Raw genomic sequence first — 26693 nt, 5'->3', positions numbered from 1 at the left:
GATATCTCTTGATCCGATGTTCATTTTATTTTTAATTCTTAAATTTACTTTTCTTGCCATTTTACTTTTCTGCACTTTATTGCTTTCTTTACTTTTCTGCCATTTACATTTCCTTGTTACTTATCACTCTCAAATCTGATTCGTCTAACTAGGATAATCAATTAACCATTGATTGCTTAATCCGTTAATCTCTGTGGGATTCGACCTCACTCTATTGTGAGTTTTTACTTGACGACAAATTCGGTACACTTGCCGAAGGAAATTTGTTGTGAGACACGTTTTCCGTGCATCAAGTTTATGGCGCCGTTGCCGGGGATTATTCGTGATTAACAAACTACCGGTTGATTAATTTACTAGATTAGACACTTTTCTTTTGTCTTTGTTTTCTTTTGTTTCTTTATTTTCTTTTGCCAACTAACTGTTTGTGATATTGTCTCACTGGGAATTTCCTCATCTGTGACAATGGAGATTCCAATTTCTTTTGGTGATTATTGTTTGAGACAGAGCTTTCTGTAGGAAAGAAAGGAGCATCCATCATATTTTAGTCAATCAAATTTCATGGGAAACTCTCCACCACCACATAATGATTCACTTTACTATGCTCATGGTGGGTGGGAGTATCAAGAACATGAAATGGGGTACTTTCCAGAGCCACAAAATGGTCCATATTTTGGTGAAATTGATCACTACTCAAGTTGTGGCTGGGAAGATCAAAATCAAGGAGATTTCATTCATTCATACCCCAGTCATCAAGAGCCATCACCTCTCAATTATACAATCTCACCTCCAAGTTTTACATGCCTAAATTCTTCATCATTTGAGTATGCCTCAGCACAAAAGTCTATCCAAATCCATACAATTCATTTCACCATCCACAAAACTCAACCCATTACCCACAAAAGTCATACCACTCTCAGAACATAAAATCACAAAACAACCAATTCCATTCACAAAGTAGCCACCCTCAACCTCTAAATTTCACCCCAGTTGCACACCCTCCCTCGAGGATAAGCTATCAAGGATAGAGAACCTACTGGCAATACTCTTGGAAGAGTCTAAGGACACAAGGACTTTCCAAGAGGAAGTAAAAACCATTATGCAGAACTGGTGGGTTGCCATTAAGAAGCTTGAGGCACAAGTTGGATATCTATCAAAGCAAATCACTACCCACAATTCTCTCAGTGATACCATGGCAAACCCAAGGGAGGAATCAGAAGAACAAGAAAAAAAGGCACCCATACCAAGTGAGATCTCTATGAAGAAGGAGGAGGTTATGAGAGTATATAAGCCTAAGGCTCCATACCCACAGAGGTTACTAGTGGTGACAAAGGAACATGCAAAATCACTCCCAAAAGATTCAATGCAACATCATGTAGAAGAAAGGGAGAAAGTTAATCAAGGGAGTCCACACTCCAAGGAAACAGAGAGTTGCATAGAGGGTGAGTTCATTGAACCACCAATTCAAGAAGTTCTTGATGAAGAGGATGCTCCACCCAACATACAATACCCAAATCCTGAAATCAAGGTGATAAAGGCAATCAACATGAACACTAACAAAAGGATGGTGACCAAGAAAAGAAGGACAATATTCATGAAGAAGAAAAGGTCAACCAAAAGCCATCCCACCCCTACCTCAACAAGCAAGTTTACTCAAGCTAACAACAGAAGAAGGCTTGCTGGGGAGAGGCACTCAAAACAAGGGGCATTAACTGGCTCCTCTTTCCTCTTGAGGTCATTTCTCTTAACAAACTGGAAGAAGAGGAAGAAAGTCATGAACAACATGTCAAGCTAATGACAGTAAAAGAGCGCTTGTTGGGAGGCAACCCAACCGTAGGTAACATTTTCTTGCTTTGCTTAGTTTACTTTCAATAATTTGGCATATGATTGCACTCTAAGTTTGGTGTTGCCATGCAACAATTTGATTTTCAATCTTCACTGGGTACTTGCAACATTCTAAATTGACAGTGGCACACTAAATTTGGTGTTGCCACTTAACTTTCATGCAAAGTACCATGCCAACACCACTTATTAATGCAATCACATTGTCTCTGTTTTACTTCTTGTGCTTTTATTGTGATCCATAATCTTGCTTGCTGAAACACATGCATACTCACACTTTATTTTAAGACATTCATGATCCATCATAAACCCCGTCACCATTGTTTTAATTGTTGCTTGAGTATAAGCAATCATTCTATGTCTGGTATGGGAAGGGGAAGAATAGGAGAAAAAGGGCAACAACAATGAAGATAAAATACAAGGTGGTAAAGTTCCTTTATCCTCTTACTTATTTCCTGCACTTTAATTTGCATGATTGTCTTCTATGTTCTTTGTATGTATGTGTCCTTTCTCCTTGTGAATAAGCATATCAATTCTGTCTTTTAAACTTTTTATTGATTAAGGCTGTGTTTTCTAGTCTGAATGTCATTACTGCATCCTTACTTTGCTTACTAGTATGCTTGTCCCCTTTAAATCAAATGAAAAGAGAATGAGTGTTTTTAAAGACCAGAGAGGAGTTCATACTATGGAGTAAGTTCATGAGTTTATGGTATAGTCATAAGTTACCTAAGTTGGTTCAACCACAAGGTGAGAGGACAACTATCTGTCATGAATACTATGCTTGAGACACACCCCATGAGACTAGCTAAATAAGAAGATCCTAATAAGAAAAAGGGAAAGAACAATCAAAGGTTGAAAAATAAAAGAAAAAGAGTAAGCAATAAGGCTAGGCACCAATGGTTTTAATCTTGAGGCATGTGTCTGTGGTGCTCCTGTGTGAGGGATCTACTTGGATGAATAAGCTCTTAGGGGTGCCTTATCACTTGGTAACTTGGGTTAACTAACTCAGGATTATCAGCTGAAAGTCCACTATCAAGAGTAACCCTCAATAAGAGCATTTAGTAACCCAAAGAGGTGCTGGACACCAAGGTCTCAAGACAAGAAAATAAATAAACTATGTGCGTGTGGTGTGTATGTATGGGGGAGAGACTTGAGCAAGTAAGTCCTTAGGGGTGCTTCAACACCTAGCACCTTGAACCAACTGGTTCGGGAGTGTTGACTGAAAGCTTATTTTAAAGAGTTGCCCCCTTACAAAGCACTTAGCTTAAGAACAAAAATAAGCCCTCAAATAACAACAAAATGATCAATGAATAAAAGTCTCATGGGATGCAATAACAAGTGAGTATTCTAGGACATGATAAAGGTCTGAAAGCCAGGAATGAGCCTAAGTTGCTATGCATGAAACCACCATAAAACCAGGGACATGACTTCCACAAGAATTACTCATTTCTCTTGGCATTCCATTCATCATTCTCTTGTTCCAGTACTTGCTTAGGGACAAGCAAGCTTTAAGTTTGGTGTTGTGATGCCAGGGCATTTTGGCCAGTTTCACTGACCTTTTCTTTACTGTTTTTAAGGTAGTTTCATGCATTTTCTTAGGAAATAAGCTAGTTTTGGGTAGATATTCACTTACATCTTGATTCAAGCATACATTGTGCACTTTACATGATTTCATGAGAATTTTGCATGAATTATATGATAAATTAGATGATGCATGATCCCATGATTAAGAGCAAGACTTTGATGCACTTTGTTTGATTGATTTCAGGCCAAAAGAAGAAGAGAAGAGCCACGTTAGTGGCTACGTTAGTTACACTAATGTGGGCACTAACGTGGAAGGAAGGAAAGCCACAACGTTAGTGAGAAAAATGACTGCCAATGACGCTCTCGAAGCCATCATTACCCACGTTAAGAGTCACGTTAACTAAGTTAACGTGAACTCTAATGTGAAGAAGGGAATTTGAGCCAACGTTAGTGACACTTAATATTATCACTAACGTTGGCCAATGCTCACAAGTGGCCACGTTAGACTCCACGTTAACTTAGTTAACGTGGCCTCTAACGTTAAAAGGGGGAAAGGAAGCAAACGTTAGTGACATTCAACATTGTCACTAACGTTGGCCTAAGTGCACAATGCCACGTTAATTCCCACCTTAACTTGGTTAACGTGGAAGCTAACGTGAAGAGGCAAGAGTGTCGACAATGTTAGTGACACCCAACATTGTCACTAACGTTGGAAGCAACCACACAACCCCAAGGAGCCACGTTAACTTCCACGTTAACTTAGTTAACGTGGAGGCTAACGTGAGAGAAGAAGGTGATGGCCAACGTTAGTGACACTCAACGTTGTCACTAACGTTGGAATGAGCCACACAAGCCACTATGAGCCACGTTAACTCCCACGTTAACTTAGTTAACGTGGAAGTTAACGTGGCACCTGGCAGCTTGACCATGCCTTCTTCAAGCATGCATAACTTGAGCCACAAAACTCCAAATGAGGTGATTCCAGTGGCATTGGAAAGTAGGATTCCAGAGCTTTCCAAGCATATATGGCACTACATGGTTGATGCTAAATTTGAGGGAGAAAACCTGCCCCGAAAATGCAATGATGAACATGGTATCAACCTGTATTAAGGCCAACTGACCTCTTCACCTTCCAAGAAGTGTAACTCGAGTTATAGAGCTCCAAATGATGCGCTTCCAAAGGCATTGGAAAGTAGACATCTAGGGATTTCCAACTATATATAATAGTATGGGATGGACACTAATTTTGAGCTTCAGAAACTGGCAATAATGAAGCCATGATCGCTAGCGTTATTGGCACTCAAGTTTTTCATTAACGCTAGCAACTATGCCAGCGACCATGTCCACTTCAAAGGAGCATAACTTGAGCTACAGAGGTCCAATTGAGGTGATTCTAGTTGCGTTAGAAAGCTGACATTCAGAGCTTTCCAACGATATATAAAACTCTATAGTGGGCATGAAATTGGAGCACAAACAAGAGGCATCTTTTAAGCCCCAAAAACACCAACTGGACAACAAGTGCAATGTTAGCCACAATAACTTTAGCACTAACGCCACACTTGTAGCATTAGTGTGGCTAACTTTTGCACCAACTTTAGCACCTGGACCTCAACTTGACTCACTTCTCTCTCAAGTCCACTTCAAAGCTCAAGCAAGCAAGCCCACAATTGTCAACCAATCAAGACCACAAGAAGCATCTAGAATAGGAATTTTTATTTAATTGTAATTTGCTTTTAATTTTATTTTGTAATCTAGGAGAGCCTATATAAAGGCCTTAGTCTTTACATTGAAAACATCGGGGAAAAGGGGGGACGGAAATTCTGGAATGAGGGATTGAAGAGGGGTCTTCGGACTCCCTCCCCTCACATACTTTTCCTTCTCTTTCTTTTAGTTGTAATTTTCATTTATGTTGATTTTTCAATTTCAGTTTGAATCTTCATCTTTACTTTTCTGCACTTTCTTTCTTTTCTATTTTTGTAGAGCAATGATCAACTAACTCTTTACATTGGGTTAGAAAGCTCTATTGCGATTCAATGGATCAATTGTAGTTCTTATTCTTCTTCTTCTATCTTTTCTCTTGATTTTACTTGAAAGCTTTCGATCTTCATCCAATTGGGTAGTTATCTTGGAAAAGAAACTATTCATACTTGGATCTCTTCTGAACCTTGGAAGAGGAATGAAGAGATCATGCTAGAAATGCTTTCTCATGCTGGACCAAATTGGGTTTGGATGGATATGTGACTATAATCCTCTCAACACTTGATTTGGGAAATGCATGTGGTATAATCAGTGACCATACTTCATCTCTTCTCATGAGAAATTGACCAAGGAATTGGCTATTGATCAAGATTTGAGAGATTGAATTACAAGGAATTGTAATTCGATCAATTAAGATTGCCAAGGAGATCAATGAGTGCATTGATTGAGGAAGAGATGAGAATGAACTTGATCTGGAGGATTGCAATATCTCTTGATCCCAATGTTTATTTTATTTTTAATTTTTAAATTTACTTTTCTTGCCATTTTACTTTTCTGCACTTTATTGCTTTCTTTACTTTTCTGCCATTTACATTTCCTTGTTACTTATCACTCTCAAATCTGATTCGTCTAACTAGGATAATCAATTAACCATTGATTGCTTAATCTGTTAATCTCTGTGGGATTCGACCTCACTCTATTGTGAGTTTTTACTTGACGACAAATTCGGTACACTTGCCGAAGGAAATTTATTGTGAGACAAGTTTTCCGTGCATCAGAAGCATTGTCACCACATCAATATAATTAAACTAAGTTCAAGGATAAATTCAAAACTCATGTACTTCTTGTTCTTTTGAATTAAAATATTTTTCATTTAAGAGAGGTGATTGATTCATAGGACATTCATAACTTTAAGACATAGTTACTAACTACTAATGATCATGTAATAAGACACAAACATGGATAAGCACTTAACATTAAGAAAACGAAAAATAGAAAATTAGAACAAGGAATGAGTCCACCTTAGTGATGGTGGCGTTTCCATCTTGAGGAACCAATGATGTCCTTGAGCTCTTCTATGTCTCTTCCTTGTCTTTGTTGCTCCTCTCTCATTGCTTTTTGATCTTCTCTTATTTCATGAAGGATGATGGAGTGCTCTTGATGTTCCACCTTTAATTGTCCCATGTTGGAACTTAATTCTCCTAGGGAGGTGTTGATTTGCTCCCAATAGTTTTGTGGAGGAAAATGCATTTGAGGCATCTCCGGGATCTCATGGTGATGAGCTTCATGCGTCTCTTGAGATCCATGAATGGGCTCTCTTGCTTGCTCCATCATTTTCTTAGTGATGGGCTTCTCTTCCTCAATGGGAATGTCTCCTTCTATGAAAGCTCCAGCTGAGTAACATAGATGGCAAATAAGATGAGGGAAAGCTAGCCTTGCCCCAGGAGAGGGCTTTTCGGCTATTTTGTAGAGTTCAAGGGAGATGACTTCATGAACTTCTACTTCCTCTCCAATCATGATGCTATGGATCATGATGGCCCGATCCACAGTAACTTCAGATCGGTTGCTAGTGGGGATGATGGAGCGTTGGATAAATTCCAACCATCCTCTAGCTACAGGCTTGAGGTCCAGTCTTCTTAATTGAACCGGCTTGCCTTTGGAGTCAATCTTCCATTGAGCTTCTTCCACACATATTTCCATGAGGACTTGGTCCAACCTTTGATTAAAGTTGACCCTTCTAGTGTAGGGGCGTGCATCTCCTTGCATCATAGGCAAGTTAAACGCCAATCTCACATTCTCCGGACTAAAATCTAAGTATTTCCCCCAAACCATTGTAATATAATTCTTTGGATTTGAGTTCTTACTTTGATCATGGTTCCTAGTGATCCATGCATTGGCATAGAACTCTTGAACCATTAGGATGCCGACTTGTTGGATGGGGTTTGTTAGAACTTCCCAACCTCTTCTTTGGATTTCATGTTGTATCTCCGGATACTCATTCTTCTTGAGCTTGAAAGGGACCTCGGGGATCACCTTCTTCTTGGCCACAACATCATAGAAGTGGTCTTGATGAGCTTTGGAGATGAATCTTTCCATCTCCCATGACTCGGAGGTAGGAGCTTTTGTCTTCCCTTTCCCTTTTCTAGAGGATTCTCCGGTCTTGGGTGCCATCAATGGTAATGGAAAAACAAAAAGCTTATGCTTTTACCACACCAAACTTAGAATATTGCTCGCCCTCGAGCAAGAGAAGAAAGAATAGATGAAGAAGAAGATGAAAATATGGAGGAGAGGGGGAGGGGTGTATTCGGCCAAGAAGAGAAGAGAGGGTTGTGTTGTGTGAAAATGAGGAAGAATGGAGGGCTATATATAGGGAAGGGAGGGGGGTAAGGTTCGGCCATATAGGGTGGGTTTGGGTGGGAAATTGATTTTGAATTTTGAAGGTAGGTGGAGTTTATGAGGTAGGTTTATGGGGAAGAGTGGATGGAGGTGAGTGGTGAAGTGGTGATAGGGAAGAGAGATTGAGGTGATTGGTGAAGAGTTTTGGGGAAGAGTGTTTATGGGATTGTGTGAAAGAGGGGTGAGAAGAAGTGAGTGGAGGTAGATGGGGATCCTGTGGGGTCCATAGATCCTGAGGTGATCCTGTGGGGTCCACAGATCCTGAGGTGTTCAAGGATTTACAACCTTGCACCAAATTGGGCATGCAAAATGCCCTTGCACACAACTCTGGGCGTTCAACGCCAGATTGGTGCTTGTTCTGGGCGTTGAACGCCCATTTGTTGCCCATTTCTGGCGTTGAACGCCAGAACCATGCTTGTTCTGGGCGTTCAGTGCCAGCTCTTCTCCAGGGTGCAATTCTAGCATTTAAACGCCCAGATGCTGCCCGTTTTGGGCGTTCAGCACCAGAACCATGCTCTGTTCTGGCGTTAAACGCCAGCCAGATGCTTCTTACTGGCGTTTAAACGCCAGTGAGATCCTCCTCCAGGGTGTGATTTTTTTTCTGCTGTTTTTTATTATGTTTTCAAGTTTTATATTTATTTTGTGACTCCACATGAACATGAACCTAATAAAACATGAAAGAACAATAAAATTAGATAAATAAAAATTGGGTTGCCTCACAACAAGCGCTTCTTTAATGTCAATAGCTTGACAGTGGGCTCTCATGGAGCCTCACAGATGTTCAGAGCATTATTGAGACTTCCCAACACCAAACTTAGAGTTTGGATATGGGAGTTCAACACCAAACTTAGAGTTTGGTTGTGGCCTCCCAACACCAAACTTAGAGTTTGACTGTGGGGGCTCTGGTTGACTCTGTTTTGAGAGAAGCTTTTTATGCTTCCTCTCCATGTTTACAGAAGGATGACCTCGAGTTTTAAACACAAGGGAGTCCTCATTCAATTGAAGGACTAGTTCACCTCTGTCAACATCAATCACAGCTCTTGCTGTGGCTAGGAAGGGTCTTCCAAGGATGATGGATTCATCCTCATCCTTCCCAGTATCTAGGATTATGAAATCAGCAGGGATGTAAAGGCCTCCAACCTTTACTAACATGTCCTCTACTTGTCCATAAGCCTGTTTTCTTGAATTGTCTGCCATCTCTAATGAGATTTTAGTAGCTTGCACCCCAAAGATTCCCAGTTTCTTTATTACAGAGAGGGGCATGAGGTTTATCCCTGAACCAAGGTCATACAGAGCCTTTTCAAAGATCATGGTGCCTATTGTACAAGGTATTAGGAACTTTCCAAGATCCTGTTTCTTTTGAAGCAATGTCAATTGATCCAGATCACTCAGTTCATTGGTGAACAGGGGAGGTTCATCTCCCCAAGTCTCATTACCAAATAAATTGGCATCAGCTTCATGATTGTACCAAGGTACTTGGCAACTTGCTCTTCAGTAACATCCTCATTCTCTTCAGAAGAGGAATACTCATCAGAGCTCATGAATGGCATAAGGAGGTTCAATAAAATCTCTATGATCTCTAGATGAGCCTCAGATTCCTTTGGTTCTTCAGAGGGAAACTCCTTATTGATCACTGGACATCCCAGGAGGTCTTCCTCACTGGGATTTACGTCCTCCCCTTCTTCCTTGGATTCGGTCATGATGGTTATATCAATGGCCTTGCACTCTCCTTTTGGATTTTCTTCTGTATTGCTTGGGAGAGTACTAGGAGGGATTTCAGTGATCCTTTTACTCAGCCGGCCCACTTGTGCCTCCAAATTTCTAATGGAGGACCTTGTTTCATTCATGAAACTTACAGTGACCTTAGATAGATCAGAGACTAAGTTTGCTAAATTAGAGGTATTTTGTTCAGAGTTCTCTGTCTGTTGCTGAGTGGATGATGGAAAAGGTTTACTATTGTTAAACCTATTTCTTCCACCATTATTAAAGCCTTGTTGAGGCTTTTGTTGATCCTTCCATGAGAGATTTGGGTGATTTCTCCATGAGGGATTATAGGTGTTTCCATATGGTTCACCCATGTAATTCACCTCTGCTATTGCAGGGTTCTCAGGATCATAAGCTTCTTCTTCAGAAGATGCCTCTTGAGTACTGTTGGATGCAGCTTGCATTCCATTCAGACTCTGAGAAATCATATTGACTTGCTGAGTTAATATTTTATTCTGAGCTAATATAGCATTCAGAGTATCAATTTCAAGAACTCCCTTCTTCATAAGCGTCCCATTACTCACAGGATTCCTCTCAGAAGTGTACATGAACTGGTTATTGGCAACCATGTCAATGAGTTCTTGAGCTTCTGCAGGCGTTTTCTTTAGGTGAATGGATCTACCTGCAGAAGTATCCGATGACATCTTAGCCAATTCAGATAGACCATCATAGAATATATCCAGGATGGTCCATTCTGAAAGCATGTCAGAAGGACACTTTTTGGTCAGTTCTTTGTATCTCTCCCAAGCTTCATAGAGGGATTCACCTTCTTTCTATCTAAAGGTTTGAACATCCACTCTAAGCTTACTCAGCTTTTGAGAGGGAAAGAACATGGCTAAGAAAGCCTTGACCAGCTTATCCCAAGAGTTCAGGCTATCCTTAGGTTGAGAGTCCAACCATATTCTAGCTCTGTCTCTTACAGCAAAAGGGAAAAGCATGAGCCTGTAGACTTCAGGATCTACTCCATTAGTCTTAACAGTATCACAGATCTGCAAGAATTCAGTTAAGAACTGAAAAGGATCTTCAGATGGAAGTCCATGAAACTTGCAGTTTTGCTGCATCAGAGAAACTAATTGAGGTTTCAGCTCAAAATTGTTTGCTCCAATGGTAGGGATGGAGATGCTTCTTCCATGTAAATTGGAATTAGGTGCAGTAAAGTCACCAAGCATCCTCCTTGCATTATTATTATTTTCAGCTGCCATCTCCTCTTCCTGTTTGAAAATTTCTGAAAGGTGCTTGCTGGATTGTTGTAATTTAGCTTCTCTTAGTTTCCTCTTCAGAGTCCTTTCAAGTTCTGGATCTGCTTCAACAAGAATATTCTTGTCCTTGCTCCTGCTCATATGAAAAAGAGGGACAGAAAAACAATAAAAATAGGGATCCTTTTTACCATAGTATAGAGGTCCCTGTGTGAGTAGAAGAAAAAAAAGAATAGGAAATCTGAACTCAGAAAGAGAGGGTTCGGATTTTTGGTGAGATGAAGTGTTAGTAGATGAATAAATAAATAGAAGGAGATGAGAGAGAAAGAGGATTTTCGAAAATAATTTTTGAAAAAGAGTTAGTGATTTTCGAAAATAGTGTTTGAAAAAGGTGAGTAATTTTCGAAAATTAAGATAAAAAATTAGAATAATTAGTTAATTAAAAAGAAATTTTGAAAAAGAGGAAAGATATTTTTGAAAATTAGAGAGAGAGAGAGAGTTAGTTAGGTAGTTTTGAAAAAGATAAGCAACAAACAAAAAGTTAGTTAGTTAGTTGAAACAAATTTGAAAATCAATTTTGAAAAGATAAGAAGATAAGAAGTTAGAAAGGATATTTTAAAATCAAATTTTGAAAAAGATAAGATAAAGAGATATTTTTGAAAAGATATGATTGAAATTAGTTTTGAGAAAGATTTAATTTTTAAAATCACAATTAATGACTTGATTCACAAGAAATCACAAGATATGATTCTAGAACTTAAAGTTTGAATCTTTCTTAACAAGCAAGTAACAAACTTGAAATTTTTGAATCAAAACATTAATTGATGATGATATTTTCGAAAATTATGTGATAAAATTAAGAAAAATATTTTTGAAAAATATTTTAAAAATTTTCAAAAATAAATAAGAAGAGTGAAAAAGATATGATTTTGAAAAAGATTTTGAAAAAAATAAGATTTTTAAATTGAAAATTTGATTTGACTCATAAGAAACAATTGAATTTTAAAATTTTTTGAAAAAGTCAACTCAAATTTTCAAAATTTATGAGTGAAAAAGGGAAAGATATTTTTTTTTATTTTTGAATTTTTATGATGAGAGGGAAAAACGTGAAAATGATGCAATGCATGAAAATTTTTAGATTAAAACAATGAATGCATGCAAGAATGCTATGAATGTTAAGATGAACACCAAGAACACTTTGAATGTCAAGATGAACATCAAGAACTTATTTTTGAAAATTTTTATATGCAAAGAAAACATGTAAGACACCAGACTTAGAAATCTTTCATGTTTCGACTTTATGAATGCAAAAATGCACATGTAAAACAAGAAAAGACACAAAACAAGAAAACATCAAGATCAAACAAGAAGACTTACCAAGAACAACTTGAAGATCATGAAGAACACTATGAATGCATATTTTTTTTCGAAAAGTGCAGGATGAACATGCAATTGACACCAAACTTAAAAATTGACTCAAGACTCAAACAAGAAACACAAAATATTTTAGATTTTTATGATTTTCTAATTTTTTTGTATTTTTATTTTATATTTTTCGAAAATCAGTGTAAAAAAAAAAGAAAAATAAGGATTCCAAAATTTTTAATATGAATTCTAGAAATCTTGTATTCTTATTCTAAAGCTCCAATCTGAGGGTTAGGCATGGCTTAATAGCCAGCCAAGCTTTAGTATGTAACTCAGATATGACACGGCTGACATTCCAATTAACTTGCTTCCATGCTGATGGTTGGAAGCCTCAGTCCAAAAGAATTTAGACATGGCTTTACAGCCAGCCAGGCTTCACATGCTTCATGAAACACTAGAATTCATTCTTAAAAATTCTGAAGAACATAAATTAAATATTTTTGAAAAGGATTTTTATTTATTTTTTTTTTCGAAAACAGATGAGAAATTTTTGAAAGAATTTTGAAAAATTTTTGAAAAGAAAACAAAAAGAAAATTACCTAATCTGAGCAACAAGATGAACCGTCAGTTGTCCAAACTCGAACAATCCCCGGCAACGGCGCCAAAAACTTGGTGCACGAAATTGTAATCTCAGGCAACGGTGCCAAAAACTCTGTACGCACGTCTTAATAAATTGTTTTTTATTCACAACTTCGATACAACTAACCAGCAAGTGCACTGGGTCGTCCAAGTAATAAACCTTACGTGAGTAAGGGTCGATCCCACGGAGATTGTTGGTATGAAGCAAGCTCTGGTCACCTTGTAGATCTCAGTCAGGCGGATATAAAATAGTTATGGAGTTTTCGAAAATTATATAATAAAATAAGGATAGAAATACTTATGTAAATCATTGGTGAGAATTTCAGATAAGCGCATAGAGATGTTTTCGTTCCTCTGAACCTCTGCTTTCCTGCTGTCTTCATCCAATCAATCCTACTCCTTTCCATGGCTGGCTTTATGTAAGGACATCACCGTTGTCAATGGCTACTTTTTATCCTCTCTGGAAAATGGTCCGATGCGCTGTCACTGCATGGCTAATCGTCTGGAGGCATCACCCTTGTCAATGGCTGCATCCCATCCTCTTGTGAAAATGGTCCAAATGCTCTGTCACAGCACGGCTAATCATCTGAGGTTCTCGATCATACTGGAATAGGATTCACCCTCCTTTTGCGTCTGTCACTACGCCCAGCACTCGCGAGTTTGAAGTTCGTCACAGTCATTCAATCCCAGAGTCCTACTCAGAATACCACAGACAAGGTTTAGACTTTCCAGACTCTCATGAATGCCGCCATCAATCTAGCTTATACCACGAAGATTCTGATTAAGAGATCCAAGAGATACTCATTCAATCTAAGGTGGAATGGAAGTGGTTGTCAAGCACGCGTTCGTGGAGGAATGATGATGATTGTCACGTTCATCACATTCAGGTTGAAGCGCGAATGAATATCTTAGAAGCGGAATAAGTTGAATTGAATAGAAAAACAGTAGTACTTTGCATTAATCTTTGAGGAACAGCAGAGCTCCACACCTTAATCTAAGGAGTGCAGAAACTTTACCGTATGAAAATACATAAGTGATAATGGTCCAGGCATGGCCGAATGGCCAGCCCCCATGAAAGTCTAAGATAGCATAAAACTGATCAAAGATTTCTAATACAATAGTAAAAAGTCCTATTTATACTAAACTAGTTACTAGGGTTTACAGAAGTAAGTAATTGATGCATAAATCCACTTTCGGGGCCCACTTGGTGTGTTCTTCGGCTGAGCTTGAATGTTACACGTGTAGAGGTCAATCTTGGAGTTGAACGCCAGTTTGTAACATATTTCTGGCGTTCAACTCTGGCTTGTGACGTGTTTCTGGCGTTTAACTCCAGACAGCAGCGTAGAACTGGCGTTCAACGCCCTTTTACGTCATCTAAACTCGGCCAAAGTATGAACTATTATATATTGCTGGAAAGCCCTGGATGTCTACTTTCCAATGCAATTGGAAGCGCGCCATGTTGAGTTCTGTAGCTCCAGAAAATCCACTTTGAGTGCAGGGAGGTCAGAATCCAACAGCATCAGCAGTCCTTCTTCAACCTCTGAATCTGATTTTGGCTCAAGTCCCTCAATTTCATCCAGAAAATACCTGAAATCATAGAAAAATACACAAACTCATAGTAAAGTCTAGAAATGTGAATTTAACATAAAAACTAATGAAAACATCCCTAAAAGTAACAAGATCCTACTAAAAACATACTAAAAACAATGCCAAAAAGCGTATAAATTATCCGCTAATCAATTCCTCTCAGAGGTGTACATGAACTGGTTATTTGCAACCATTTCAATGAGTTCCTGAGCTTCTGCCGGGGTTTTCAGATGAAGAAATCCTCCTGCAGAATGGTCCAATGACATTTTTGACAATTCAGACAGACCATCATAGAATATACATATGATGCTCCATTCTGGAAGCATGTCAGTAGGACACCTTTTGATCAATTGCTTATATCTTTCCCAAGCTTCATAGAGGGACTTACCTTCCTTCTGTCTGAAGGTTTGGATTTCCACTCTAAGCTTGCTCATCTTTTGAGGTGGAAAGAATTTGGCCAGGAAAGTACTGACCAGCTTTTCCCAAGAGTTCAAGCTTTCCTTAGGTTGTGAATCCAACCATATTCTAGCTCTGTCTCTTACAGCAAAAGGGAAAGGCATAAGCCTATAGAACTCGGGATCAACTCCATTGGTCTTGACAGTGTCATAGATTTGCAAGAATTCAACTAAGAACTGATGAGGATCTTCCAATGAAAGTCCATGAAACTTGCAATTTTGCTGCATCAGAGAAACTAATTGAGGCTTAAGCTCAAAGTTGTTTGCTCCAATAGCAGAAATTAAGATGCTTCTTCCACAGAAGTCAGAAGAAGGTGCAATGAAGTCACCAAGCATCTTCCTTGTATTGTTGGCATTGTTGTTATTTGGTTCGACCATGTCTCCTTCTTTTTCGAAAATTTATGTCAGGTCCTCTTCAGAGGGTTGTGCTTTAGCTTCTCTTAGTTTCCTCTTAAGAGTCCTTTCAGGTTCAAGATCAACTTCAATAAGAATGTCTTTGTCCTTGTTCCTGCTCATATGAAAAAGAAGAGAACATAAAAGAATAGGAATCCTCTATGTCACAGTATAGAGATTCCTTTATGTGAGTAGAAAAAGAGAAGAATAGAAGAAGGAAAAGAGAAAAATTCGAACACAGTGAAGAAGAGGGGGTTCGAATTTTGAGTGGAAGAGGAGTGTTAGTAGATAAATAAATAAATAGAAAGAGATGAGAGAGAGAGAATTTCAAATTTTAAAAAGAATAAAAGGAAAATATTTTTGTTTTTATTTTAATTATTAGTTAGAATTTGAAAATTAAAAAGAGAAATAAAATTGAAATTAAAATTTGAAACAATTAGTTAATTAAACAGAATTTTGAGAAAGTGGGTAAGAATTTTCGAAAATTAGAGACAGAAAATTAGTTAGGTGGTTTTGAAAAAGATATGATTGAAATAGAAAACTTTTAAAATCAAACCAAAAAGTCAAGTAGTTAATTGAAAAAGATTTGAAAATGAAATTTGAAAAGATAAGAAGTTAGAAAAGATTTTGAAACTGATTTTTGAAAAAGATACGATTGAAAATCATTTTGAAAAAGATTTGAAAAGGAAATTAAAAAGATTTGATTTTTGAAATTAAAGTTAATTACTTGATTAACAAAAAACTAAAAAGATATGATTCTAGAGTTTAAAGATTGAACCTTTCTTAATAGGAAAGTAACAAGTTAGAAATTTTTGAATCAAAATATTAAATGTTAGTGAGATTTTCGAAATATGAAGTAAGAATAAGAAAAAAGATTTTGAAAATCAATAAAAAAAATTTCGAAAAATATGTAAAAAATAAATGAAAAAGATTTGATTTTTGAAAAATATTTGAAAAGATAGAATTTTGAAATTGAAATTGATGAGTAAAATAAGGAAAGATATATTTTTGATTTTTGGATTTTTAGTAAAGAGAGAGAAAAACACCAAATTGAAACAAAACATAAAAATTATAAATCAAAACAACTAATGCATGCAAGAACACTTTGAATGTCAAGATGAACACCAAGAACACTTTGAATGTCAAGATGAACAACAAAACTTATTTTTGAAAATTTTTAAGAAAAGAAAAACATGCAAGACACCAAACTTAGAAATTTTCAAACTTTAGATACTAACAAATTGAAAATACATATGAAAAATAAGAAAAGACACAAAACATGAAAATGTAAAGATCAAACAAAGAAGATCATCAAGAACAACTTGAAGATCTTGAAGAACACCATGCCTGAGTTTTCAAAAATTTTCAGGAAATTAAAAGGATGCAATTGACACAAAACTTACAATTTGGCACTAGACTCAAACAAGAAACACAAAATTATTTTTTGGTTTTATGATTTTATTAACTTTTTTTTGTATTTTTCGAAAATTATTTGGAAAAAGAAAAATAAGGACTTCAAAATTTTTAATGAGAATTCCAGGAATCATGCAATGTTAGTCTAAAGCTCCAGTCCAGGAATTAGACATGGCTTACTAGCCAGCCAAGCTTTCTGTGAAAGCTCCGGTCCAAAACACTAGACATGGCCAATGGCTAGCCAAGCTTTAGCAGATCATTACATACAACAGCTAATTTGCTGAGAAAGACAAAGAAGCTCTTCTAAGGATAGTTGAAACCTCGGTCCAAAAGATTAGACATGGCTTAATAGCCAGCCAGGATTCAACATATCTCATGAAACTCTAGAAGTCATTCTTAAAAGTTCTGAAGAACATAGAATAATTTATTTTTTTGAATTTTTTTTTCGAAATTAAAAATAATAAAAACAAAAAGCTTAAAATTAAAATAAAATTACCTAATCTGAGCAACAAGATGAACCGTCAGTTGTCCAAACTCGAACAATCCCCGGCAATGGCGCCAAAAATTTGTTGCACGAAATTGTGATCTATAAAACGGCGCCAAAAACTTGGTACGCACGTTCATAATCTGAATTCTTTTTCACAACTCCGCATAACTAACCAGCAAGTGCACAGGGTCGTCCAAGTAATAAACCTTACATGAGTAAGGGTCGATCCCACGGAGATTGTCGGCTTGAAGCAAGCTATGGTCATCCTTGTAAATTATGACTCAGGGGATTCAAATGATTATGAAGTTTTGATAATTAAAATATAAATAAAATATAAAATAAGATAGAAGTACTTATGTAATTCACTGGTGAGAATTTCAGATAAGCGTATGGAGATGCTTTACTCCTTCTGAATCTTTGCTTTTCTACTGCCTTCATTCAATCATTCATACTCCTTTCCATGGCAAGCTTTATGTTGGGGGATCACCGTTGTCAATGGCTACCGTCCGTCCTCTCAGTAAAAATGATCCAAATGCGCTGTCACCGGACGGCTAATCATCTGTCGGTTCTCGATCATGTTGGAATAGGATCTATTGATCCTTTTGCGTCTGTCACTACACCCAACACTCGCGAGTTTGAAACTCGTCACAGTCATCCCTTCCCAGATCCTACTCGGAATATTGTAGACAAGGTTTAGACTTTCCGGATCTCAGGAATGGCTGCCAATAATTCTAGCCTATACCACGAAGACTCTGATCGTGAACCAAGAGGCTAAGAGATACACACTCAAGCTATTGCAGATAGAACGGAAGTGGTTGTCAGGCACGCGTTCATAGGTGAGAATGATGATGAGTGTCACAGATCATCACATTCATCAGGCTGAAGTGCGAGTGAATATCTTGGAATAAGAATAAGCTTGAATTGAATAGAAAAACAATAATACTTTGCATTAACTCATGAAGAACAGCAGAGCTCCACACCTTAATCTATGGGGTGTAGAAACTCCACTGTTGAAAATACATAAGTGATGAAGGTCCAGGCATGGCCGAATGGCCAGCCCCCTAAACGTGATCAAGAGATCAAAAGTGATACAAAGATAGTCTCCAAAATGATCAAAAGATGTGAAATAAATCACTAAAAGTAGTTTTTATACTAAACTAGTAACTAGGGTTTACAAAAATGAATAAATGATGTAGAAATCCACTTTCGGGGCCCACTTGGTGTTTACTTGGGCCGAGCATTGAGCTTTACACGTGTAGAGACTTCTCTTGGAGTTAAACGCCAGGTTGTAGCCTGTTTGTGGCGTTTAACTCTGGTTTGTAACCTGTTTCTGGCGTTTAACTTCAGATTAGGGCAGGAAGTTGGCATTTGAACGCCAGTTTGCATCGTCAAAACTTGGGCAAAGTATGGACTATTATATATTTCTGGAAAGCCCTGGATGTCTACTTTCCAACGAAATTGAGAGCGCACCAATTGAGTTTCTGTAGCTCCAGAAAATCCACTTCGAGTGCAGGGAGGTCAGAATCCAGCAGCATCTGCAGTCCTTTTTCAGCCTCTGAATCAGATTTTTGCTCAAGTCCCTCAATTTCAGTCAGAAAATACCTAAAATCACAGAAAAATACAAAACTCATAGTAAAGTCCAGAAATGTGAATTTTGCATAAAAAATAATAAAAATATAGTAAAAACTAACTAGATTATACTAAAAACTACCTAAAAACAATGCCAAAAAGTGTATAAATTATCCGCTCATCAGGCACGTATTCTACCTTTGGGGACCCGCAAAAGATCAACTTCTCCTCTGGGTCCTCCTCCATTGGGTCCTTCTCCTGGATAGGGCTGTTGGACTCCTCTTCCTCTGTCTCAGAATCCGATTCGAGGTTGATCACCTCGGTGATCGTTTCTTGGGTGTTGAAGTATTCGTATCAAGGAAGGTTATGACAGGCAGTTGGGGGTCTCCTCCTACGAAATCTCGACCTAAGTAGATGGTTTGGAGGACGGTAGTAGTGCTCATAACTACCCATGCGTGCTTTGAGGTATCATACTCAGAAGTCATCCTCGGGGGAATTGCGTCTTCTCTACCCACTGTGCCATGCTCCTTTGGAGATAGTCTGGGAAAGAAACAGGGATAAGAACTTAAAAGATCTCAGTAGGAGTGCTATTTAACACCTCCATATCTATCCCCAGCCCACTTTTGGGATTTTAAAAATTATATGGCATGTCATGTATTATGAACTTTTCTTGTAAAACGTAAAACATAATATGCGTAAAAGGAAAGCATGTAACGTTGATATAGGCAAGTCAAATAGAAAGGATAATAGTTATGAAAAATCAACATAATCGTAACTTAAGAAAATAACCTTAAAAATAATAATCACAATCAAACTTTCCTTTATACTTTTACTTTCTTAACTTGTAGTTTTTATGGAAGGTATTCAACTTAAACCGGTATAAAAGGTGGGAGTCCCCTTCTCTTACCGAAGGTTCTTATCCCAAACGTTTTTGGGATCACCTTCCCTTACCGAAGGATCATCTCGATCGATCACCTTCCCTTATTGAAGGATGATATCGATATCTTGTCTTTGGGGTCACCTTCTGATAAACCCCAATTTTGTGGTTTATCTTGTGCTTAATTTGGGAGATTTTATCACATTTTCCCACATTTATTCAATAAAATAGCATGGTTTTGCAATTCTCCCTTGATTTGTGCTTAAATATGAAAACATGCTTTTTAGGCCTTAAAATAGATAAATTCAATTCACTTTAATTCCATTCGATGCCTTGATGTGTTTGTTGAGTGACTTCAGGTTCATAGGACAAGTATTGGATGGAAGAAGTGAGGAGAAAAGCATGCGAAGTGGGAGAACTCATGAAGAAATGAACGAACCGTAAAGCTGTCAAGTCCGACCTCTTCGCACTCAATTGATCATAACTCGAGCTACAGAGGTCCAAATGAGGCGGTTCTTATTGCGTTGGAAAGCTAACATCCGGAGCTTTGAAATGATGTAAAATTTGCTATATGTTACTTCGCGTTCAGGGGCGCTCAAGCGCCATGTATGCGTGCGCACTGATGCTGCTCGTGGCCCACTAAAGTAAAATCGCCCCCGGCGATTTCTGAAGCACTTTGGGCCCAACCCAACTCATTTCTAATACTATTTCATACAGAATTCAAGCTTGGGCAAAGGGAGAGCAATTGTTTATAGCTTAACATCATGTAGTTTAGTTTCTAGAGAGAGAAGCTCCCTCTTCTCTCTAGAATTAGGATTCTTAGGGCAATTCCATCTTAGATCTAGGTTTAATTCATGCTTTGATTTACTCTTCCTTTTACAATACTTCTTCTTCTACCTTTCTCTTTTCTAGTTTTGCATTTAATTCATGTAATTTTCTACTTTTATGTTAATGCATTTTTGTTCTATTTTCAATTCAATGCAATTTATGATTCATGTTCCTTTTTTGTTGATTTGGTTTTGTTGTTGTTTGATTCCTTGCAATTGAGTAGTGTAGATTTACATTCCTTGTAATTTACTATGTTTTCCTTTTATGCCTTCCAAGTGTTTGATAAAATGCTTGGTTGGATTTTAGAGTAGATTTTAGTGCTCTTAGCTTAGGAAGGTAACTTAGGAACTCTTGAGTTACTAATGTCCAAGTGATTGACGATTGGGAGCCATTAACTCTAGATCTCATTAATTGATTTAGTGGAGAACTAGGACTTATGGACTTGTATTGACATAGCTCACTTGACTTTCCTTTACTATTGGTTAGAGGATGATTTAGTGGGGTTGATCCTTGCCAATTCTCATGTTGTGGTTAGTGATTAGGATAGAGATCCTTGACTACCAACCCTTGCCAAGGCCTTTCTAGTTGTTAGTTTAATTTCATTTTCATTTACTTTTCATGTTTCATATCCAAAAACCCCAAAACATACCCCATAACCAATAACAAGGCACTTTGTTGCAATTCCTAAGGAGAACGACCTAAGGTTTAAATACTTCGGTTTATAAAGTTTAGGGGTTTGTACTTGTGACAAACAAATTTTTGTATGAAAGGACTATTGTTTGGTTTAGAAACCATACTTTACAACGAAAATTCATTGGTGGAATTCTAGACCATACAAAAGTTCGTTCATCACCTTCTCGTACCGAAGGATCATTCTCTCAGTTCAATTTACAATCAAGGTTAGTTAGGCATTCGCATGAAGGGAGTTATGTCAACAAAGATATATTATTATATAAAATTGATGGGAGTCTCCTTCCCTTACCGAAGGTTCCCAAAAGTTTGTCGATCACTTTCCCTTACTGAAGGATCATCTCGATTCAATCACCTTCCCTTACTGAAGGATCATCTCGATTATCTTGTCTTTGGGGTCACCTTCCTTTACCGAAAGATCATTGCCTCAGTTCAATTTACAGACAATGTTATTTAGACATACATAAGAAAAAGATCATTCAAGAAGATATTATGATATAAGAACATGTAAAGTAATAATACCATGATGATGACAATGGTACAAGATAGGCATGTACTCCCTAATCAAATAGATATTAAAAACATAATGGCATAAATTAAAGGATCACGTTAATGCACATAATGAAAGTAGGGCATAATTAAACAAAATTTATAAAAAGGCATGTACTCTTGACTCAAAGGGATATGAATAACAAAATGGCATAAATTAAAGGATAATATTAATGCATAATGAAATTAGGGCAGAATAAATAATCAAACAAAGTTTATAAAGAGGCATGTACTCTCGAATCAAAGGGATATGAATAACATAATGACATAAATTAAAGTATCATACTTTTAATGCACACAATGAAAATAGGGCAGATTAAATAATTGAACAAAGTTTATAAAAAGACATGTACTCTTAGCTTGAAAGGCTTGTAAGATAGTAGTAACAATTATATGAATAACATTCATCATGAAATACAGAAACTACGCATGTATTCTTGATAAAAAAAAGTTTAAACAATAATAAGTTTGTGTATAGGAGAAACTTTGATGACAAACATGATGTATGTGTGTAAAGGAAAGAAAAAGGAGAACGATGCCATAAGACACACAACCATGATAACATGATAAGAACAACATAGATGGTAAATAATAATAAAGTGGAGCATAACGCATGTCAAACATAAAAGTAACAAAAACATAATTCCCTACTTTTTTTCTGATGCTTCTTTATTGACTATGAGGTAAACTCTTGGGTTTGTACATAGAATATTTTTGTAGGAAGAGAAGGGAGAGGTTTGATGTTTGAGAGGGGTGATCTTCTACCTATCGGTGTACCCCTTTTTATATACTTTTGGTAGTAGGTGTGATTGGGGTATTTTTAAATTCAAAAGAAGGGTGGTTGTTAGATTCCTATCTGTAATTTAAAATTCTAAGTCTATCTCCTAACTGATTTTTAAATTTCAAAAAATCAAATTTTGATACTTCATCCATTTTCACTTTTCATCTGGATTAGCCTTTTACATGGTGGAAAACTTGCAAACTCTCTCGAATTTCTCCGTGTATTCCGTAATACTCATCCTATCTTGTCTCAGCTGCAGAAACTCCATCTCCTTAGACTCCCGAATAGAGAGGGGAAAGTACTTCTTATAGAAATCTTCTTTAAAGGTGGCTCAGCTGATATCTATTCCAGCATCTTCCAACAATCGTTATGCTCCATCCTACCAGAATTTGGCATTAGCTTTGAGCATGAAGGTAGCATAACTTACTTTTTCCACCTTGGTGCATGGAAAAATTGTAAACACTTTTTCTATTTTCGTCACACATTATTCTGCCACCTCAGGGTCGAGGACTCCACAGAACTCAGGTGCTACCAATTTTCTTGAAGTCATCAAAGGTTATACAGGCTTGTCCTACATAATAATTGGTGAAATTCGGAATTCCCATTTGCATTAGATAGTTGTTGGACCATCAGAGTGGTGGCTTTGCTTTGCTCTTTCATCGCCCTTAACATATCCTTCATGTATCTTGCTAGATTTGAGGAGCTTGAGCTTGAGCCACGTGGGTATCCACGACTTGCCATAATTGTCCTGTTTGTGGATAGCCATAGGAAAAAATCTTATTAGACATACACCCTATATTAGGGTTTTAGGATCGACTTTGCTCTGATACCAATAATGTAACACCCTAAGCTAAATCGTATCTTTGAAGACATTTAGATAGGGTGTCACTCTCTTGGAAAGAAAATTAACTCAATCGTTATGAAAGAAAGAATGGAAATATGCATGAAGTTTTAGGGAAAATCGATAAACGATCTAAAAGATGGAATTGCATACACACAAGCAAGTTTGACAAATAAAATAACAACCAGATCTAAATTGGCTTTTTTTACTCCACTCTAATAAAATAAACATAGAATGAAAATGATTATGAATTCACTATGGTATATACATATACCGTTATATAAATATAACTTTAAAATTCCTAAAAATAACTATGACAAAAGACCTGACGCATCTGAACTAATCTCGTCGAAGAAACCCTCATCCTTATATCATACCTTATCTTTTGTCAGGATCTTTCAGCCTCCCATGAATTGGGGTACCAGCAATCCTCTTTCAACACTTTTTTGCAAGGTGAACATCCTGTTCTACTGTGTGGGGGTGAACTAAGATGATGAAGTGGGAGAACAGAACACGTATTCCACCTTTGGACTCCGCGAAAGGTTAACTTCTCCTCTAGGTCCTCCTCCATTGAGTTCTTCTCCTGGGTAGGGTTGTTGGACTCTTTTTCCTCTGTCTTAGAATCCGATTCGAGGGAGACCATCTTGGGTGACCATTTCTTGGGTGCTAAAGTATTCGTATTAAGGAAAGTTATGACAGGCAGTTGGGGGTCTCCTGCTACAAAATCTGGACCTAAGTAGATGGTTTTCAGCACGGTAGTAGTAGTTGTAACTACCCATGCGTGCTTTGAGGGATCATACTTAGAAGTCACCCTCGGGGCCACTGCATCTTCTCTACCCGCTGTGCCATGCTGCTCTGGAGATAGTCTGGGAAAGAAAGAGGGTTGAGAATTTAAAAGAGAAGTAGGAGTGCTATGTAACACCTACATATCTATCCCCATCCCACTTATGGAGTTTTAAAAATTATATGGCATGGCATGTATTATGAACTTTTCTTATAAAATGTAAAACATAATATGCATAAAAGGAAAGCATGTAACATTAATATAGGCAAGTCAAATAGAAAGGATAATACTTACGAAAGATCAACATAATCATAATTTAAGAAAATAACCTTAAAAATAATAATCACAATCAAACTTTCCTTTCTACTTTTACTTTCTTAACTTATAGCTTTTATGGAAGGTATTTAGCTTAATCCAGTATAAAAGGTGGGAGTCTCCTTCCCTTACCGAAGGTTCTTATCCCAAACGTTTTGGTGATCACCTTCCCTTATCGAAGGATCATATCGATATCTTGTCTTTGGGGTTACCTTCCCGTACCAAAGGATCATTCCATCAGTTCAATTTATAATCAAGGTTTTTTAGACATACACAAGAAGGGAGTTATGTCAACAAAGATATATTACTATATAAAATTGATGGGAGTCCCCTTCCCTTACCGAAGATTCCCAAAAGTTTGTCGATCACCTTCCTTTACTGAAGGATCATCTCGATTCGATCTCCTTCCCTTACCGAAGGATCATCTCGATTATCTTGCCTTTGGGGTTACCTTCCCTTATCAAAGGATCATTTTCTTAGTTCAATTTACAGAGAATGTTATTTAGACATACAAAAGAAAAGAATCTTTCTGGAAGATATAATCATAAAGAACATGTAAAGTAATAATACCATAATGATGTCAATGGTACAAGATAGGCATGTACTCCCTAATCAAACAGATACTAAAAGCGTGGCCTAAGGTTCTAAAGTGTGCTCAATCTTCAAAGCATGCCCAAAATTCCTCTTTTTTTTCTTTTTAGCTTATTTTGTGCTTTTTTTGCTTCTTTTTCCACTTATTTCCTACAAAATTTATAAAATCAAAAGATCAAGAAAATATACTATTTAAGCACAAAAATACCCAACATTTAAGCATTAATCATTAATTTCTTGTATGAAAAAGCATAGAAAAACATGACATGATGACATGTCATCAGTATGCCACGCTTTAATGTCATGGGTCATGCTTTTCAAAGCGTGGCCTAAGGTCCAAAGCGTGTTCAAACTTCAAAGTGTTCCCAAATACATCAACGTCTCACCAAAATCACAAAATCTTGCATCATTTATAAAATCAATTAATTCTAGCATAAAACCTGTGATTTTGTGTAAAATAAATGATGTTTGATTGATTCAAAATAATCATGAAAATCCACTCCAATTACTTACTTATGGTGCAAGAAAGTGCATAAAACCTAATGAAACTAATGAAAAATGCTTGTAAAAATAGCATAAGATGACTTGTCACCACTCCTCCATTGGGTCTTTCTCCTAGCTAGGGCTGCTGTACTCCTCTTCCTCTGTCCTAGAATCTGATTCGAGGTAGACCACCTCGGGTGACCGTTTCTTAGGTGCTGAAGTATTCGTATCTAGGAAGGTTATGATAGGCAGTTAGGGGTCTCCTCCTACGAAATCTCGACCTAAGTAGATGGTTTAGAGCACGGTAGTAGTGGTTGTAACTACCCAAGCATGCTTTGATGGATCATACGCGTTGTGCCATGCTCCTCTGGAGAAATATGGGAAAGAAAGAGGGGTGAGAACTTAAAAGATGTCAGTAGGAGTGCTATGTAACACCTCCATATCTATCCCTAGCCATTTATGGGATTTTAAAAGTTATATGGTATGGCATGTATTATGAACTTTTCTTGTAAAACGTAAAAGTCTTTGGGGTTCACCTTCTGATGTGGAGTAATCATCGGTCTAGAATTTATGAATGAAAATTTTGTTGCAAGTATAATTCTAAACTGACAACAAACTCCTCAATCAAAGTTTAATTTGGTTATCACAAGTTCAACCCAATAAAAATATCCGAGAGTATTACTCTCGGATCGTCCTCAAGAGAATGCGCAAATGTGTGAATTGAAGCTAGTTTGAATTTTGGGGTTGAAAAGCATAAGCAAGAAATTAAACTAATAAACTTAACATGCAAGAAACTTAAAATGGCAAGAAACTAAGTCTAAACATGTAAGCAATATCTAAGTGAATCCCAATTTAACAAGATAAGCTATGAATCTAATTCTAGTTTAGAACTAATTAAACTACTAAAAGCAAGTAAAGCAAGAATTAAGAAATTGAGGTTTTTGGTGTTTTAATTAAGTGTGAGGGAACTCTTGGCTAGATGTGAGAGTTGAGATCACTACCCATGTCTAACAAGCATATATTGACAATTAAGAGGAACCAAACCCATTAAGTCTACCTCTATTCTTGAAGTAAGTCAAATAGGTTTAATCAATATCAACCATAAGTTCCAACCTAGCTACTAATTAACTTAGTAGTAGGTTAGTGTTAATGGATATCAATTTGATCAACAAGGGGCCCCAATTCATCAATTCAATTAGACCCAATGACTCAAGGTCACTCAATCTTATTCACCTAGGCCAAGAGTAAAGAAAACTACTCCATAACTAGTGAAAATATTTTGTCAAACACTTGGTGGGCACTAGTTGAAAACGTAGGGAAATTACAAAATCAACTAGAAATTAATGCTA

The 26693-nt window shown here is 37.1% G+C and overlaps 1 non-coding gene across 1 annotated transcript; it reads left to right on the top strand.

Moving 5' to 3' along the window:
• The first annotated feature begins 10199 nt into the window (after nucleotides 1–10199).
• On the top strand, nucleotides 10200–10307 carry LOC112786967 (small nucleolar RNA R71). The gene has a single exon (XR_003194407.1). It is a non-coding gene; the product is annotated as a small nucleolar RNA R71 (small nucleolar RNA).
• The last annotated feature ends 16386 nt before the right edge of the window (nucleotides 10308–26693 follow it).

The sequence above is a fragment of the Arachis hypogaea genome, chromosome 20 (assembly GCF_003086295.3).
Source record: "Arachis hypogaea cultivar Tifrunner chromosome 20, arahy.Tifrunner.gnm2.J5K5, whole genome shotgun sequence".
Classification (NCBI taxonomy): domain Eukaryota; kingdom Viridiplantae; phylum Streptophyta; class Magnoliopsida; order Fabales; family Fabaceae; genus Arachis; species Arachis hypogaea.
This window is presented reverse-complemented; position numbering and strand designations above follow the sequence as displayed.